Raw genomic sequence first — 7,869 nt, 5'->3', positions numbered from 1 at the left:
TCTTTGCTTATGTTTTGCTATTTTGTACCTATTTTGTCCATTTTATTTATTTATTTATTTATTTGTCTTCGTTTATTTGCTCTCGCTTTAGTTGTCATGTCTATGTCATGTTTATATATTCTTGTTTCATTTTGTTCACCATATCAACAATAAAAAAAAACATATATATATTTATTTTTTTTATGATTTCCCCTTTATCTCTACTCTCCATTGTTTGATGCCCTTGATTTCTTTGTTTTTAAAACTAACCAGAGAAAGCACATTAATCCTCCTAACAATAAAAGCATTTAATCCACTGCTCTTTTTTCTTCTTTTTTTTTTAAATAAAAGACTGTCCTCCAGTGTGTGTGGCCCCGATGAATATGAAAAATGAAGTCCTCTGCTTGTCTCTCGAGGCTTCATATATTAGAATGCTCTGTAAAGTGAAAAGACTGTACCAGAGGACTCTGGGCTGCTCTGGGCCTACAGCGTTCCTCATGTGTGCTCCTGGAGGAAGAGCCCACTTTCTTCTGCTTCCTAATGAGCTGCTGCTGGAGATGACAGGCAGCTCCTCCACCAGTACCAATCATTATTTCTCTCATACACACCGACTGCACGCCGTGCCCATGGAAGCTCATGCATGAGCACACCCGCTCCCCCCCGCTCCCCCCGCTCCCCCCCGCTACAAAGGGACGGTAAATAGATCCAGAGCAGAAATGAGAGCCGTGCATACTAACACTGAGTTGGAAAAAAATGTATGATTGTTTGCTGCTGAATGGAGACAAACAGCGGTAATGAAAATGGAAGCTTCTGGTTGTGTCAACATTTTGGCTCTGCTAAATGATAGAGCAGAAACATTGGATAGAGCATTTGCATAAGTTGAGTCATTTGATTTTTTTATTAGCATGGCAGGCGGGTAAATGATACGCTCCTATTTATTGCAATGAGATCTGAAAACCCTGAGAAAGAAAATTACTTTTCTGATGATGAAATTAGAATTGTGAATAGATGCTGAATAATACCTGCATCTTCTCAATTTGAAATTTGATTCATGAAAGTACTTTTTGGACCCCATATGGCTTTGTTTTCATGCTGCTTCATCATGGTGCCCTTTCATGCACATTGCACACATCCATTCATTGGAAATTAAATTCCTGTGACTTCTCTGCAAAACAATCAAGCGTGTGTTCAGTGTTGTTTTATGTAACCATGCCATTATTCAGAATATAAATCCTGCCTGCTGGATTATTTTACCCACAATGACACCTGGTGTTTGCATTATGCCATTACGTGAGGAATAAGAAGCAGTGCAACAAGTAGGCTGTTTACATCCCATGTATTCTATCAAACATGTGGTAGCTGTGCATGCAGAGTCAATGGAGAGCCATTAAAAAAATATTTAACAGAGAAAGAAGAAGAAAATGCACAAAATAATCAGATAATAAGAAAGTATATTTTTGAAATTTTGGAACACAAAGGAATTCCTGTGTGTGTGTGTGTGTGTGTGTGTGTGTGTGCATGGCTAAACCTCGTTGACACTCTATCGCTCCCTCCTGATTCCCATCCTTCCACCTCCTCAGACCTGTAATCCGGCTCTTCATCCACTCATCGCAAGATCATTGTTTCAGCTACTGCGGTACAACACGTCTCAGGCCTTTATTTTGATTGATTTTGGTCATCCAAGGAGTGTTTTGCTCTGTCTAGTTTTGTTGTTCATTCTCATCCTGTCTTCTTGTGCCTCAGGATCTTCCTTCTCAGCCTCTCCATCATCCACGCTCACCATCCAACCTGCCTTGCCCTGGTCAGCCATCTTGCCCTCCCCTCTGCCGCCCTGGAATTGATCAATCCATCTCCGTTTCTGTGCAAGTAACCTCATTACAACTCCAACACCCCTGACTCTGTTCAGCGCCTGGGTCCTTATTCACCAGGCGTAACAATGATGTACTTATTATTCCTTTTCATGCCTTTTTACTTTTTTTTTTTTTTTTACATATTTACCAGCATATAAAATTCAATGAGTAAATACTGACTGCAGAACTTTTCAAAATAAATGTCCCTACATTCTTCATTGTAACCTGGTAACTTACTCAGAGGCACTGCTTATCAGCAGGCAGGCATGCAACTGCTTGGGGCCCCAGTTCAGTAGGAAGCCCCCAAGGGCTGAAAAACTTTACTTTAAAACTGCAAAGTCTAAAAATGTGCAAAGTTTGCAATGACAGTAGGAAACCTCCCTGGGGGGCCCCCATAGTTTGTCCAAAGGAAAATCAAGAGTTTCTTTCTGGGAGTAACTGGGAGTCTCTGCCCAGTGTCAGAATATTTACACCAATAATCTGATGAACACTGCTTGCGGGGGCCCCCTGTGAATTTCTTTGCCCAGGGCCCCAATAGACTCTGTGATCGCCACTTATATTACTGCTTGATAGGGAGAGTGTAACATAATATTGAGTCAGGCCATAAAGTTCTTTAAGTAAAAAAAAAGGCTCATGAAGATATTTATATAATAAATTGTCTGCCAGAATTGTTCAAGGTTTTAGCAGTTTTTAGAGAGAAGCTGCCAAACTCTGTACTGTAAACTTTTGCTGTTCCCCGGGGTCTTTCACACTCCAGCAAACTGTTCGGTTTATTTATTCTGATTCATAAATGATTCATTGTCTTCTCTGTTTAAAATTGAAGTTGAGGGTCAGTGGGGTTAGCAAATTGTGATGAAATGTAAAGAATTTAAAAGTTGAACGGATAATACATCATTGCAAATGTACACAATTCTGGTTGGGTTGTTCACAGTCAAACTTTTGACAAACATGAGACAAACATCTTATTTTAGCTAATAGTACTTACTGATGGATATACATAAATTATAATTCTCCATCTTCATCAGTCTTAGACATTGTTATCATTGCAAACACAAATGCACAAACATAAATACTTCTCTGCATAAATCCAATCAACCACAACAAGATGAAGAATACAAATAAAGCAATGCGTTTCTGTTCATTTTCAGTGTGACTGCATCATTTTATGTCTCTGTGTCCGCAAGAGCAACACAACAACTCAATCAATATTACATTTTAATAACACAGAGGCACAGGTGGCCTATGTAAAGCCCTGTATACGTCTGCTGCCAGCTTCATATAATGTGATGTGACACGCTCATTCTCCTCTTTGCCACACTCCCATTTCATTTGATTTCACAGCCAGAGGCTTCATGTACTGACACAGCTCAGAGAGGCTGCTCATTGATTTTCCTGAAGCCTCTGTGTAGGATGGTTCATGTCTGCTGTGCTCTCTTTGCTCGTTCATTTTTTTTTATCCACCAAAGCACCCAGAATCCTGTGAAGCACATAGATAAACTCCATCTTCATCTCAATCCTTCTTTTTTTCCCTTCTGTATCTTCAATAAGGTTGAAAGGGGAAATTAATTTGTATAATGTATAATTGTATATATGTTAATGTATTTTCAATACTCAAGCCTTTCCCAAAATTCAGAACACTTCCACCTCCCTCTGCAGCCATTGCCAGCATCCAATCTGCAGTTTTGACCTTCACCTGCAGACTGTGCCTGCACCCAGAATCTCCACCTTCAATCACTGCCAGCCAGGCATCACGTGAAAGAGGCTGCAGGTGGAGGAAAAAAAACTGGAAAAGACATAAATCTGGAGGTGGAGTTTTTGCAAGACAAACTGACACAGTCTGGAGGTGGAGGTTTGGGCTAAAGCTATCAGCAACAATTTAAGTCGAGATAAGGACAGCAGGTATGTGGCAAAGGCTGTAAGGGGTGAAAGTATTTTCTTGATCTGCAGATGCAGGCCAAAAGTGCAGGCTGCCTCATAGGCTGCAGACAGCATGCTGGAAGGGGCAAAACAGCCAATAACTGAGTGGGCAGGTGGAGAATCCCCCTACAGCTCTCAGCCGGACATTAGAGGATAGGGTTGCTGGCAGAGGCTGCAGATAGTGGTGACTGCTGCTGGAGATCTTAGGGACAACTGGTTTACCCAATCTGAAGGTAGAGGCAGCTTAAGGTTGCTGGCAGGGTATCAATGGGAGGCATGGGTGTCACTAACAGTTGATATCAAATATCTGCAGGTAGAAGTTGAAGCTTCATGTTTGCCAGCAGATGCAGAGACTTCAGTTTCTGGTGTTTGGAAGAAGGGGTGATAAAAGTGCTGGAGTTAAAAGGCATTGTTGGCCACTTTAGGTTGAAGTACTTGGAAAGGCATTCTGCAGAAAGACACTATAGGTGGAAGTTGTGTCTTGAGCTGCCCTGCAAACATTTAAAGTGAAGGCAGAAGCTTAAGTTTGTAGAGAATGGAGGAGGGGGCACTAGCTCCAGCTGTCTGCCCCCCAAACTGCAGGTGGAGGTGGCTACAGGTTGCGAAAAGATTCTGTAAATGGATACATGGTTGGTAAGAGTCTTTCAACAAACTAGTAGGTTGTGCTGGCAGGCACATACAGGCAGAAGCTCCTGGTTGTCTGTAGAGGCTGGAGGTGGAGGCATTGGCTGCTGTCTTGCCACAAATGTGCAGGTGGAGGTGGTTTCAGGTTGCTGTAAAATGCTGCAAATGGATGCATGGGTGGGTGCCGTCTTCAAGATCTGCAGGTGGAGTTTGAAGTTGCAGTTTGTTGAATGAAGCTTTTGTTTAAAGAAATGGACAATATTGCCACCTTTAACTGCAATATTAATGCTTCAAACTGCAGAGTACTGGAAGAGACTGGAGTTTGTGAATGATGCTAAAACTTTAAGTTGTATTTTGCAGGCGGAGGCAAAGGCTAATGACGACAAGCGAAGGTCACCGATGAAAGCAGCAGCTTCAGGTTGCCAGCAGAGTGGTTGGAAGCTTGAATCAGAATCTGCACTCACTTTGTAGGAAGACACTGTAGGTGGAGGTTGTGGCTGCAGCTGTCTCCTTGGAGGATGCAGAAGTTTCAGGTTGTTTGCAAAGGCTGAATGTGGAGGCATTGGCTACAGTTGTCTACCAAAATCTGCAGGTGGATGCTGGCAGGCAAGGCAAAGAAACATGAATTCTACAATCAGGTTGGATTTATTGGCAGCTGCGTTTTGCAGTACAGTAAGTGTAGGTTGGTATGCAGAGGCTGGAGGTGGATCAATTGGATGCATCTGTTTGACATGATCAGCAGCTTGTTGAATGAAGCCTTTGTTAAAAGAAATGGCATCAACTGCCTCCTAAACTACAATGTAGAACTTTGTAGTTAAAGGATGCAGCTCAAACTGCAGATTGCTGGCAGAGACTGGAGTTTTATGAATGATGCTCAAGCTTTAAGATGTATTCTGCAGGTGGAGGCAAAAGCTGATGGCTACAAGCAAGGATGGAAGCAGAAGCTTCAGGTTGTACGCATAGTAGTTATTGGAATCTGCACTTTGCAGGAAGACACTGTGGGTGGAGGTTGTGGCTTGTGCTGACAGGAACATACTGGAGGAGGCTTTAGAGGCTGAAAGTGGAGGCATTGGCTGCAGCTGTCTTGCCACAAATCTGCCGGGGGAGCTGCTTGCAGGCTGCTGTAAAGTTTTGCAGATGTATGTGTGCATGGGAACAGTTTTCTGAAGCTACAGGTGGAGTTTTAAAAAAAAAAACTACAGGAGGCCGCAGAGTCAGGAGGTGGAGTCATTGGCTGCATCTGAATGTCTCACATTATCTGCAGGTGGAGTTGGAAGCTGCATGTTGTTGAAAGAAGGGAAGGTTTTTTGCTGCAGTTGTGCTTCTCAGTAACAAATTGGAGTGGTTAATAGATGTAGGTTGTCTTCAAAAGCTGGAGGTGGAGGCACTGAGTGCAGTTGTCTGACATTATCTGCTGGTGGGGGTCGCTGCAGTTTGCTGCAAGATGCTGCATATGGATGCATGGGTGGAGCAGTCTTCACAATGTGCAAGTGGAGCTGTAAGCTTAACATTGTTGAACTAATCTTTTGTTGGAGGAAATGACAGCAACTCCCCCATAAACTAGTACAATATTAATGCTTCAAACTGCATGTGCATGAGGTTCAAGCTGTCAGCTGTATTCTGCAGGTGCAGGCAAAGGTTGATAGGGTCATGGATGGAGGCAGCAGCTTGAAGTTGCTGGCGTAGAGGTTGGAGGTTGGCAGCTGCATTTTAAGTAAGACTGTAGGTGGAGGTTTTGGCTTGTGCTGGCATGCAGGCACAAATTGGAGGTTGTCTGCAGAGGCTGGAGGTGGAGGCATTTGCTGCATGCTGTCTGCCCCAATCTGCAGGTGGAGGTAGCTGCCGGTTGTTGGAATGAGAGGAGGCCTGTGCTGCATATTTTATTCATCGAAGCCCTGACTCATGTTTGTTGGGATTCATTATTTTTATTTTTATTCTTGTTGTGTGTTATCAAAAAAAACAAAAACTGTTTTGGTGCATCCTAGTGGTGGAATCACGTATTACTGTGTATTTGTTCAGTTAACCATTGCCTAATCCAATTTTTTGTGATTGTATTTATGTAAAAATGAACGAAAAACAAAAAAAGGCCATGTGCAAATATTCTATATTAAAAAATGTGTAGATGATCCTGACAAAGTTTCAGTTTTGACTAAATGAACAGTAAAGACTGTTTTGTCATGAACTTTTCTGGAGATATTTCAGTGTTTTCTGCCTTTGTATTAGTGTAAAGTACAAATTTAATTCTGTTTTTCAATGACTATACAAATCATCCTAAAAACGTATTGTTTTCTTTGTTGAAACATAAAAAGGGCATGGCATTTAATAGCCTTGTTTGACTGTTTTTCAGTAATGAGTGCAGTAAGAGCAGATATTAACTTTTCCAATATTTGTTGTTTGGATAAAACATTTGTTAAATTGGTAAAAGCATTTTTTCTAGAATTGTGCTTCAAGACATCGCCTCATGGTCAGGGAAATATAACAAGATCACCAGACCTTTCTGTAGGCCTTTATGCATTTTAATGATGTTACCACCCGGAGAAGAAGAAGGCTATGTAATAAAAATGACCATACATCTATAACTCTTTATGGCATCTTGTTCGATTAGTCACATGTGTTTGGCATTTACAAATCTAAAGTAGCCTATATTAAAATCGAGATGTCTTGTGGATCCAGACCCCTGAGTGTGTTTGTTCCCTGACTGCTATAGTATCTTTTTCTGTGCACATACACATATTAGGCTACACAAGAGGCACAGCACCTGACAGTAGCCTATATGCACAACAAGATGTATCATTACATTTACTGACTCGTCAACAGAAACATATTTGTGGCTGAAAGTCTAAAAAGATCAAGGAGTTCATTCATACCTCTTTTCAATATGTTTAGATGACAAATAGCCTGCTTACATCCGGTAGCTACGTTCCCAGATGTGACAGTAAACGGTAAACACCACAGATCGTAAAAGAGTTCAAACCTCACACTTTTCACGATGGAAGTCTGTAGTTTGGCTCTCGTCAGTCTTTGGGGGTCTTTGTCTCTCATTTGGAGGGGAAAGTCTTCAGGTGAAGCGTTACTTTGGAAGAAAATCGTTGAGTGAAACTTTGGGTTTTGGGTTTTGTTTTTGTTTAAATGTCTCTGATATAAAAGATGCGCATGGAGACCAGCCATAGCAACCATGGAATCCTCCAAGGCCGTTTGGAACTGAACGTGCGTTCTTTACTTGTGTGAGACTGTTTATGAGGGTTGGTAATATTTTATACAACATTAAAACAAAAAAAAAAGTTATTTTATTTTAGGCAAGGGGGATTTTTCATTGCTTCAGGCGTTATAGAGAGAGAGAGAGAAAATGCAATTCGTGCCAATAAATCTCCATCAATACAAAATCTCCATTTTGTTCCATTTTTGACAAGCACGTGTGTATGTGTATGTGTGTGTGTGTGTGTGTGTGTGTGTGTGTGTGTGTGTGTGTGTGTGCCTATATCACAAATTCAAGAATAAT

This window comes from Labrus bergylta, chromosome 19, assembly GCF_963930695.1.
Source record: "Labrus bergylta chromosome 19, fLabBer1.1, whole genome shotgun sequence".
NCBI lineage: Eukaryota > Metazoa > Chordata > Actinopteri > Labriformes > Labridae > Labrus > Labrus bergylta.
This window is presented reverse-complemented; position numbering follows the sequence as displayed.